Source organism: Triturus cristatus, chromosome 8 (genome assembly GCF_964204655.1).
Source record: "Triturus cristatus chromosome 8, aTriCri1.1, whole genome shotgun sequence".
Classification (NCBI taxonomy): domain Eukaryota; kingdom Metazoa; phylum Chordata; class Amphibia; order Caudata; family Salamandridae; genus Triturus; species Triturus cristatus.
This window is the reverse complement of record NC_140591.1, coordinates 877,302,637-877,314,747: the sequence shown is the minus strand read 5'-3', so window position 1 is coordinate 877,314,747 and position 12,111 is coordinate 877,302,637. Positions and strand designations below refer to the sequence as shown.

Here is a 12,111-nt window from a genome sequence, read left to right as displayed (position 1 = left end):
CTGGAAGTTGTAGTCTTGGTTCATTTTAATTGAGGCAATTGGACCAAAATACCTGATAAAAACAATATGGAAAAGCAATGTTCAGGGGGATGTAAAAAAGGTGTCCCGGTGACATGGAGCTCTCTGGTCACCCTACAAATGATCCCATGTATTTTATGATCGAACGAATAGTTATTTGAAACAGCAGTGTTGCACTGCGTTAACCTACCATGAGAGCATCTAGGACCCATTCTCCAAGTCACGTTCAAGATTCGGCATGTCAGTGTCGACATCTGACTGGATAGCATAACATGTCTTCAGCTATTTCTTGCTTTTTACCCAACAACACTTCACATTTTGAGACTTCCAGTTTGACTGTTCTACTTATAGGAAAGAGTCCTCTGTCCTGCAGTCGTGCAAAGCACTGTTGTCCAGGGCGGACTGAAGGCGTCAGGCTGATAAGGGCCAAGGCAGGACACCCATGGAATTCTGATCAGATAGATCTAATTTCCAGTGTATTAGGCTTGTATAAGGAAGACAACATCCACGTTATATTGATCATGAGATGCTGCTGCTCTGTATTTCATTTAAGCTCGTTTTTTTTTTTTAAAAAAAAAGTGTGTTTGTTTTATTGGTGACTGAGGCCTCTAACAACCAGAAAGCAGCTTAATAATGGCGGGGGGGGGGGGGGGTAGATTTACTAGCATCTCACCTAACGTAGTGCAGCAAGCAAAGTTGCTGTGCTGCATTGCCTGAACGGGGGAGAGCAGAACGGCGCTGTGTTTGCTAAGACATGGAGCTCAGCTGAGCTCTTCCTACTTGCCTTGTGCCTCGCACACACTCTCACACCCTAGGGTGTATGTGGGAATCTAGCATAGGTTATGTTCTGGAAGGGTATCCTTTCAGTACCAAATACTATGCGTGGACAGCATTTAAAACGTTTCCCACATGTGATATGTGCGGTACAGTACAGCACACATGCAATGTTGGAAAAGTTAGCAGAAATTAAAACATTTCTCCTGTTTTAACACCTGCCTCAAAGAGGCTTTATTTTTTGGGGCAAAGTCCTGTCTACAATTTTTAATAGGGTTTAGCGTAAAAAACCCATGGGTGTTTGCATGAGAGCGCCCATGTACCACCCATGGTATGCCCACTTCACGCAAAGTAGCACATAGCTACTTTACGTTACTTTAGGGCTACCTTTCAGTGCAAAACACGCTTTGCACTGGAAAGTAAATCCCAATTCTACACTTTGCATGGATTTGTGTCATTTTTGTGACACAAACCTGATGCAAAATTCCAAATATTCTCACAGACTGGGAAGGCTTGATAGACACAGTGAGATGAAGGGCTCACTACAGTGTAGGGGACCCAATATGTGGTCCTATGCAAGCACAGTGGCCACATCCATATCCCGTGGAACCGTCAGGCCAGAAGTATGTGAAGAGACGAAAATAGCCAGTTAAGAAAGTAGCCTCGACAAAGTCAGTAGATCTGGATTTTCCATAAGTAAAAGTGCTTCTTTTTTTTATTGGAGTTTTGTTGAGGTATATTTATAACATAGGTACAGTTACATGTTAACACTACACAGCATTGTTCCGAGTTACATCATTATAGAAATTTTGAAACACCAATATTGAATAAAAATCAGGTTAATTGCTCCAGTGCGTTTTGTTCTTTTGGAGGAAAAAAGTTACATCCGTATAATACATTATCACAATTCTCACAGTTATAGTGACTGGAACATAACAATGTCAGCTGTGGGCTAAATAAACATATAGATTTTAGGCTCATTAAATGGGGAGGGGAAGGGTGGCTATGATTGACCTTATCACTTTTTTCGAGCCAGGCGGACCCATATATGTGAGGGACATTTGTGCAATGCGGCGATTGTTAAGGCGGCTATTGGGGCGATCTGGGCGGGGAGACAACTGGCACTGGACTAGAGTCATCCGGGAGGTCCACATCATGTCCTCTGAGCCAGGTATTGAAAGGTTCCCATATGTCCCTTGGTTGAGATGCTTTCGGCATACGGTCCCAGAATGCCGCCAACTGCTCCTGACAGAAAGCAATATCTCGCACCCACGCAGCCCTTTGGGGGGCTCTAGGGGCACCCCAGCGTATGGCCAGTCTACGCTTTGCGAGCAGTAGCATCAAGGCCACCAAACAGCGTTTATCAGGTGGGGTTTCCCCCACATATCCCAGCAGTGCCACCACTGGGGTATATTCCAGCAACACTCCAGTGACAGCTTGTACACTATCATACACCTCTTTCCAAAATTCAGCAATGGATGGGCAACTCCACGCAACATGCAGTAAGGCAGCTGCTTCACGTGTGCATTTCCAGCAGCGCGAATAAGGACATAACCTCAGTTTGTGTAACTGCATGGGGGTGCGATACATCCTATGTATGAATTTGAAATGGATAAGTCTCAGCTTATAGTTCGGGGATAAATATCTCAGCTGTGAGCAACAAAATAACCATTGCTCGTCTGTGAGTAGTTCTTCTAGGTCATTTCTCAATTGTGTTGGTGCCTTGGGGTAACCCAAGGGGTGTTTGTTTGCGTGAGGTTGTACAATCTAGTAATTATTCTACGAGGTGATGGTGTAGTTAATAGAAGTTATAGCGGCTTCAATATATCTGGGGGGGCTGGGAAAGTCGAGTGCATTGTCTTGCAAGTGGCTTGGAGTTGGAAATATAGAAATAAGTTCAGGGGTGGTATATGAGTGTCTTCCTGTTGTTGTGGCTGCTCTAAAAAGGTGTCCTTTGGGTACAGGTCCCCTAATGTGGAAATGGCCATGCTGCGTGCCCGTGCTATGGAACCCTTATCATTAAGGAAGGGAACAGGAGGGTGGTGTGCAACTGAAGTGGTGGGCACGTAAAATTGTGGTGTCCCGACACGTTTCCTTAAACCCTCCCAGGCCCAACGCAAGGTCTCAACTGTATTTATTTTGTTTGCTGATCTGTGATATGGTTTATAGACAGCTACGTGTCGAGGGGTGGGATCAGCTATATCTGTTTCAATGGCCACGTGCAGCTGGAATGGGATGGGATGTATCCAGAAGTGAAGGAATTGGGCTTGCGCACACAGTGTGTAGAGTTCGAAGTCAGATGCACCCATTCCACCCCCGGATAGCGGGCTGTTAGCAGGTCTCAGTTCACGTGAGGTTGTTTACCGGCCCAGACTAAGGCAATTACAATAGAGCGGAGAGAATTAAAAAAGGCCTTGGTTAAAGGAATGGGTATATTAACAAATAGGTATAAAAAGTTTAGGAAGAACTATCATCTTGGTGATAGCAATTCTGCCAGCCAGTGACAAAGGCAGGGCAGCCCAAAGTTTAGACTTGGGTTCCAACCAGTCCAGTAACTTGCCAAAGTTCATTCACCATATTTCCTGCAAGTCTCTGCTCAACCACACCCCTAGATACTTGACAGCACCAACATCCCATTTAAGCGGGAATTCCAAGTTGGTTTCCAGTGGGGTATCAGTCAGCGGTAAAACAGAGGATTTTGACTAGTTAATCTGTATGCCAGACATCCTTCCATAATGAGGGACTTCTCTCAGCACGGGGTTAAGGTTTTCATCTGGTTTGCAAATACATAATGTTATGTCATTTGCATACATTGATATTATAAGACTCCTGTCTGTGAATCCCAGACCCCATGTGGTGTGGTGCTTTCGAAATCTGGCCTCTAGGGGCTCCATTGCCACTGCGAGCGGGCATCCCTGCCTAGTTCCACGGGTTATATAGAATGGTTCTAATACTAGATTATTTGCTCTGAGTCGGGCTTTGGGTTTAGTATAGAGCAGGCTTATTAGTTTGATAAAATTGGGACTAAATCCCAATCTAGGTAGAACAGTAAACAAGAAAGGCTACTCCAAGGAATCAAACGCCTTTGTTACATCAAGAAACACTGCAACGGCCGGTAATTGGGGGTCAATTTGGTGCACCGTAGCGAAGAATGTGCACAGATTGTTGGCCGTTGACCTGCCCAGGATGAATCCTGATTGGTCTGGCCTGGCAATGAGCGTTAATAGCGGCTGTAGTCTGCTAGCTATTAGTTTGGCCAGGATCTTTGCGTCCACATTGATTAACGACAGGGGTCTATATGAGTCACATGGATTAGATGCCTTGTCTGGTTTTAAAAGGGAAATGATTGCTGCCTCGCACGTAGTCGGCGGAAGGATTCCTATCTCTAACAACTCCTGATATACATCCAACAGCCTAGGCGCCAGCTCCTCCGCATAAGTCTTATAAAATGTGGTAGTCAGGCCATCTAGCCCTAGCGCTTTTTCGCCAGGTAAGCTGTTAATATCTTGTGTGATGTCTTCTATTGAAAAAGGTTCGTCCAGGTAGGCTCTGTTGGCATCACTCAACCAGAGTAGTTCAACATTCTAGATATTCACCAAGGTCGGGGTGGGGTGCACTCTGTGTTGCCGTATATAATGAGGAATAATATTTAGTGAGATATTTATGTGTAGCCTCTTAACCTCTGATGGGGGAAGCATCCTCGTCCAATAACTCGGCTATAAAGGCAGGAGAAATGCGATGTCTGAGTGCATTAGCGAGAGTTTTACCAGGCCTATCGCCCTTCCCATAACTGTGTGCTCTTGAACGTTTCCCTAAGATTCGGGTCTCTCTATCTGCCTCTTCCTCAAATTCTGAGATTTTTCCCCTTATGGTGGCCAGATGCCTAGGTTCTCTAGTCTGGAAGAACAATTGTTCCACGGATTTGATTTCTTGCTCAAGTTTTACTATGGTAGACTGAATAGAATTCAACACCCCTGATTGTTTGGATATGCAAACCCCTCGAATCACTACCTTGAACGCCTCCCACAGCATCGAGCAGGATTCCACCGAACCTTCAATAGTGGAGAAATATTGTGTAATGTCAGTTCTAATATCTTCTCTGAATGGGGTATCAAGGAGTGCATGTGGTGGCAGGCGCCAGCTGAATGCGTTGGGTAATGTTTGTGGTATCTTCCAGTGTTGCACCACCGGGGCGTGGTTTGGTAGCGTGCGTGTGAGGTGTAGTGTGTCTATGGTCCATGATGCAATAGCGCATGTGACTAGCCAGTTGTCTATCCTGGACCATGCATTATGGTGCGAAGTGATACACATGTTCAGTTGCAGCATTAAGGCTCTGGGACATTCTCCCCACTATCTTACATCCCTGAAAATGCATCTCCATTTCAGAAAAGCCTTAAAAACGTGGCTATTCACTGTATAGATGGGCAGAGTATAATCTGTATTCTACAGTTCACTGGGTGGTTTTTCAATACTACAGTGCCTAGATGCCTATGGAACTTTGTGCGCTTGATAAATCTTGGTCATTCATTCATTTATTCAACAAGATGTTATCTGCCACCTTTCGTTAGTGACATACCCTGTTCACACTAGTGTCCAGGGATTCACTGGGAACACAAGTACTTAATGGGAAGAATTAGTCTGACAAACCCAAAATTCAGTCCTTTATACAGCAGTAGTCTCTTGAGACTCGGACGGCATGCTTTCTGAGCATCACTTTGAATTGTCTATAACTGTGGTGCATTACATCAGTTAACAAGCATTGGCATAGCCAATAGGTCTCGCTTTTGGGACCTTATAGGTATTTAGTTATGCAGCACTATATCCTTGGTGCAACAACATCAACTGTTGCATGGCTTAACACTTATAAGGTTCCAAAGGCGAGACCTATTGGCTATGTCAATGCTTGTTTAAACTCTTCTAAGTGTTTAAATTAGTAATTGTTCAACGTTTATATTTCATTTCAGTTTTATACACACCTGTCTTAGTAAAGAAGTAAGTATGTTCAGCTGGGGGTTATAAATGGCAGTGTGTGTCGTCTTCCGGTTACTTCATAATGCTGACTTGGGCCCCAGGTGAGGCTGCACCTCTGAAGAGGGAGGTGAGGTGTTACCTGAGAAGGGAGCGTGGATTATACCTGAGGATAAAGATGGGGGTATGCCTATGAGAGGCGAAGAGATGCCCGGGTGGGCAGGACAGTGAGTGCAATAAGAAAGGTGAAGGAGCCAATGACAGGAGCGAGAGGAAAGTTACTGCCTACCGGACCAATACCGTCATTTGACAGTAGGTGCAACATAGATGGGTAACACCCTGCCACCGCCAGGACTATGGACTTAAATAATCAAGTAAACAAGGAGAGGAGCTCGCTGTACCAGCCTTTGCTGCTGGCAATGCAACAAATCTACCATGAAGTGCCAGGTTAATTCGGCCACTGCCGAAAACCAACAGAAATGAAAAACGTGTTTAAGATCATTATAAAATAACGGAAATGTTTAAAATGCACAAATACCAAAAGAGGCCTCATGGCGCTAAAGCAGGGCGAGTTTAAGCGAGAAAGAGCAGAAAGCCCAGATCCCTGTGAAGACACTGTTCAGGAATTAAAGAGTAAAGAGCAGAGTCTTCAATGCTTTCCAAACACTCTTCTGTTCCTGCAGATCACTGATGTTGCGTGGCAGCGAATTTGCAGAGATTTACTGCGGCCATTGGAAGATGCCCATACCACCCCACGTGGTCTTCCTAAGTGAAGGCACAACTACGTAGGATCGTAGGAGGGTATCTCTGCAACATCATAACCAGTCCTCTGTGACCCATATTTAGCACTGGCCTGCTCCCTTAGGGGGTAGGAGTGATGCATGTGAAGGAGGTAGAGTGGGGCTGAAACACGACAGAACTTTCTAACCTAGGCAAGTGCTACAAAGTAAGTACATGGGACACGAGTAACCATACATGTGTGGCAGTTTTACTCCATAATGGACAAGTGTTGGCAGTTTTGATTAATAAAATAAAACGGAAACTATTTTCTATTAAAGTTCAGTGCGCCCCTGTGAAGCAAGGCGCCCTGTGCCGCGGCCCAGCTTGCACATGGCCAGACACGGCTCTTGTGTCACACTTGGCATGGGACCCTTGCCAGCTGTTCCGGGGTGCATTCCTGCTCAGGCCTGAACCCAAGTGATGCTGAGTGGGACAGAGGAGCACAGACAGGCTCTGAAGATAATAATAATAATAATAATAATACTTTATTGCTTAGTTAAAATAACCTTTGCAATCCACTTCATTATACAATAACATAAGCCCAAATAGATTGGCAACGTTTTTTGTGTAAAAAAAAAAAAAAAAAATGATTTCATTAATTACTTTAAGAGGTTGCGATATTACCATAAGACTGTACTGATTCTTAAAATGACATTCTGTGCAATCAATAAAGTGCATTAAGTGACTAAAAGTGCAGCCTTTCAGGTTCGGAGTCCATTCTCCTTTCGCTCTTGCTAAAACATTTTCAAAATTCTATGATAAAATTTTTTGCAAAGTTTTGGTGTGGGGTGCTTTCAAGTTCATTTAACCTCGCCCCTCAAGAACAGCCACCCAGCTAAGTCCATGATGATGATTTCAATTTTTTGACCCTTTCGTTATTCTTTTGTCGGCCTGCTCCATGAACCTGACTAAGGCGTAATTTAGCTCCGGGTTATGTGAGTTGAAACTTGCTAAAACTGCGGCTCTGCAGGATCTGATTTCCAATTTGTTCCAAATTTTCCTTAGGAGGGACCTTCTATCCTGCATCAGGCATGTGCATAAACAGAGAATATGGATTATATCTTCTCTGTGTTTCCCACAAAGGCGGCATAGCTGCTGTGTTTGATCTCTTTTCCACTTCGGCAGATGACAAAGCAGGTTGAGTACTCCCAGTCTTAGTTTTAAGAAAAGAAGTTTAGTATGAGCCGAGAATGGTAAAGTTAGGTACCCCTGAGAAGACAATTTGGAGTACGTGTTGAGGGTTAGCCATCCATGTGACCTTTTTGCGAGGCATGATTTGTCCTCTACTACAGAAAGTTTTTTCATGCTTATTTTTGCCAATCTTTTGAATTCGCCTTGGCTGATTTGCAAATCCCATGCTTCTGTTAGGTTCAAAGTTGCCAGGCCTTTGGCCCAGTATGCATGCCCCGACTGCCATTGGTTTGTATATATATTGGACCAAAGATATTGTGCCAGACTCCCGGCTTTTGATGACCTTAGTTTATGGCAGTTTATTAAAAAACTCATTAGTCTCGCCAGAGTTTGATTGCTGATGCCAAATTCTAGCCTGATCTGTGCTGATGAGGTGTTTTTTGGAAGCTTAAACACTGTTCTAAAAATTTTTGCAATAATTGTGTTCAAGTTGCCACTGTCCCGCCCCTTTAAAACCTCGCTTCCATATGATAGGGTGGGGATGACTTTTGCCTGAGCTGTCTGTAAAATTGGGGTGAATGTTGGTCCAAACAATTTCTTAAAGATGGAGCTGAGAGCAAAAGAAAGTGCTATTCCCTTTTTTTTCTGCTCTTCTAGCTGAGTTTTGTAGCCACCGTTGTTGTTAAAAAATACACCTAAATATTTTTGACAAGGTGCTTCTTCAATTCTCACCATATTTAAGAACCAAGCCGTCTTCCGGGGCTTGCCAGGACGCACCGCCAAGATTTTTGTTTTTTTGTTATTTATCTGGAGCTCATTCCGTATTGAATACTCAGCAGCTGCATCCATTAATCTTTGCAGACCTACTTTTGTGTTGCTTAAAAGGACCAAATCGTCTGCATATAAGAGGCTTGACAAGCGAAAGCTGGCAAGTTTAGGAGCATGGGAGTTTATTTTATTTAGTGCCTCAGGAAGGTCTGATAGAAAAAGATTAAAAAGGGTGGGGGCCAAGACGCATCCTTGTTTTAGGCCTCTAGATGTTGTTATTTGACGAGACAGTCTTGATCCGTCCCCAATTTTGATCCTGACCCAGGTGTCATGGTGCAGCATCTGTATGGCTCTTAATAGATCATTTGGTATGCCCAGACTGTTGAGTTTCTGCCAGAGCTTTGCCCTGTTGACATTGTCGAATGCGGCTTTATAATCGATAAATCCCATATAAAGAGATCCTTTGCTAGATTCTGCCTGATCTATCAAACAGGACAGTGACAAGAGGTTGACTGCTGTCCCTGTATCTTTCATAAAGCCTGTTTGGTTTGGCGGAATTACTTGATTTTCCTCCGCCCAAACCCGTAGTGAATTCAACAGTATCCCAGCGAAATACTTTGCTTCATTGTCAATGAGTGCGACCAGTCTGTAGTTCGCAGGGGCTTGCTTGTTTCCTCCTTTAAAGATTGGCACCAGAATCGAGCCATGCCAAAGGGGTGGAATAATGTTCTTTTGTAAAATACAAGAGAACAAAGGAGCTAGCTTTGATGCCCAAAAAGCTGGATCCTCTTTATACAAAGCCGGGGGAATGCCTCCTGGGCCGGGGGCACCGTCTTGCCTGCCCTTTTTGATCAGTTTTACTATGTCCTCCTCCTGAATTGTTAGTATTTCAGTGCTGATTAAATGGGAGAGTCTTGGTGTTGTCCTGTTTGTTGGATGAGCGGGATCTGGATCGATAAGAGGAGGGACTGTGATGTTGTTATTGGCCAGCCCAATGGACGAGTGAACTTCATTTCTTATTGCGTCCACCATATTTTCTCGTCCCTGTTCATTGGGTACTACTGAATGGGCACAAAAATGGCAATGCAGAAAAGAGCTCCAGTCCGACTCCAAGATGTTTGAAGCTGCCACTTTTGTGGTTTTCCCGCCAATGCCATTAATGGTACGCCAGAACCTGGCCGAGTTGTTCGCTTTGATATCTTGGTATAATTTGGCCCAGAACGAATTCCAGTTTTCCCTTTGAAGTTCTCTTTTGATTTTCTTGAGATGGTTGCGTGCTGTTCTCAGCTTTATTAATGTTTCTGAGTCCGATGGCCTTTTTTTAAGTTTCCTCCATAGTTGATTCACAGTTTTCTTTGCTGGTCGGAGTACTGTGCTTGAAAATGTTAAATTTTCCTTATCATGTGGTTTTCTTTGCCTGGTTTGTTTAGCAAACTTGGCTGTCAGTGCTGTTACAAACGTCGTCCAGTATGCTATTATATCCTTTGGGTCCCTACATACTTGTTCGTAGGCTTGTTTGGCTGCGGTGGAGACCTCCTGTAAGTTTAGAGCCGTGCACTTTATACGTTTTAAATTCACTGTGTGGCTCTCGTGAATTTGTGCCCTTACTTCTTCATGCTGTTGTGAGCTGATGTTAATCAGAATTTCTTGGGGTCTATGATCGCTACCCACGATGTTACCAAATCCAAAAATTGAAATGTGTTGTAAAAGACCGAGGTTAACAAAGGTATAATCAATCAAAGATGCCCCGGTTTTTGATAAGTATGAAGGGCTTGGAGGTTTGTCGGGATAGAATCGCCCATTTAGAGCCCTTAGCCCAAGATTTTCCAAGTTAATTTGTAAGGAACGACCCTTTAGATCTTTTTTTTGCCATGTGGGAGGGACTTGTGCTGGGATGGACCACCCATTTTCTTGAGCAAGGGTTACCTCACTGGCATGTGAATTTGACATAAGCCACATGTTAAAGTCGCCTGATAGGATGAAATCCGTGTTCTCCAGGCTTGACTTCATTCTCACTAAGGTCTCAATTAGTTCATCTGAAAAGGCTTGTCTAGCCGCCGAGTTTGGTCTAACATAGACATTTATTAAAGTTAATGCCCTAGGCTGCCCTTTGTTTGTTCTAAATGTAATTCCAACCATCTGCAGAGAAAGAGAATCATTTGCCAGGTCCCATGATATAATAGCATTCTTGATTGATATGAATATTGCTAAGCCACCGCTGCCTCTTCCAGTAGATTTCGTTTTCTGGGCTGGGATATGGTGGCTTTTGTAACCTTCGATTTCCTGTGGATCCGGTAGCCATGTTTCCTGTAGGAGTATGATATCAAACGTTTGTAAGTAAGCAATTATAGCTGAGTCCTCCATTTTCCTTGCTAGCCCGTTTATATTCCACGAGCAGATCCTTAACGGGCTGGTGTCATATCCCCGCTGGCGATGGTCTTGTCAGCGTAGTAGCCTGGTGGAGTTCAGAGCACCCGCAAGCCAGGACCATGAATCTGCATTGCTTACATCCCCTTTGAGTTTGATCTCTTCTCCTTGGTTTTTTGCGTTGTTTGCATCAGGAGGAGGAGTTTGGTTTCGGGCGCCCCTCAGGACGGAATATACCGCACTTTTTCCTATATTTGGGATTCCAAGGCCGTGTTGCTCCCACAAAGGATGTGGGTAGCCTGGATCTTTACCAGGTTGAATGAGAATACCCCATGAATTAAAGGCATCCGCTTGTTGCAGGATTTTGTCCGCTAACTCTTGCGTTCTCCAAATGACCTTTGTACTTTCGTTCGATTGTCCCGTGCTAGGAGCGATAAATTCTATAGAGATTATGTCCTGCGAAGTAATTGGATTTGATGGATCCAAGCCTTTCAGCAGTCGAATTATATTCCCTCGATTTAGTATGTCCCAGCTACCTTTTGATTTGTACTCCGGATAAAGGAGCGTGGCTGTGTTGTCACTGTAAGCCGAACCTGCTTGACTTTCTACTAGTCTCCCCTGACCAACAGCCGCGTAATGCAGGGCATCTCCTATTGTTTTTTGTAGTGGGCAGCCCAATTTTGCGTTCTGGGCCGGCAGAGGAAATAGACTGGTTTGTACGCTGGGGCTACTTGAGTTTTTTCCCCTGGTTTTTGTCAGCTCTTCATTCTTGCATGGCCCATCCGACTGGTAAGGGCCTGTACGGCCTTTACTTGAAGTGAATTGAGGAGCCTGGATATCCGAAGACTTTGAACAGGGTAAGTCCTGAGGGACACTAGGACTTGAGGCTATTGTCCTTTTTTTTTCCTTTGAGTTTAGAGAGAGCGTGCCTTTCAAGATGGTTAAGTCCTTTTGCTTGTTTCCCTCTATTGGGCCTGTGTTGACCTCATCGATCGTGGCTAGCTCCTTATTTTCAGCTCCATCCCATAAATCCGATTTGTTTTTTTGATCTCTTCCTGAGGTAAATAATTGAACCTCTATTTTGTCACCGGGATCGTCGATACCCAGTTGATTATAGAGGACTGTGCTTGCTGGCCTTCTACAATTATTGAACAAGGGATAAAGACTCAGGCCCTTTCTCGCCCTGCTGATCTTGTTTCGACCCTTCCTTTTCCTTTGTCTTTTCCCATTGCCAGATTGATCTGCCATGGCCTGTTGTTGATGGGAAGGAGATGTGTTAGAAACTATAGAAACTTTGTCCTCCAC

General features: G+C 44.2%; 1 protein-coding gene across 3 annotated transcripts in view; it reads left to right on the top strand.

The window, feature by feature from the left end:
- Window positions 1–12,111, top strand: part of ADGRG7 (adhesion G protein-coupled receptor G7) — a 1,782,456-nt gene that overhangs the window by 17,832 nt on the left and 1,752,513 nt on the right. The window lies entirely within an intron of this gene.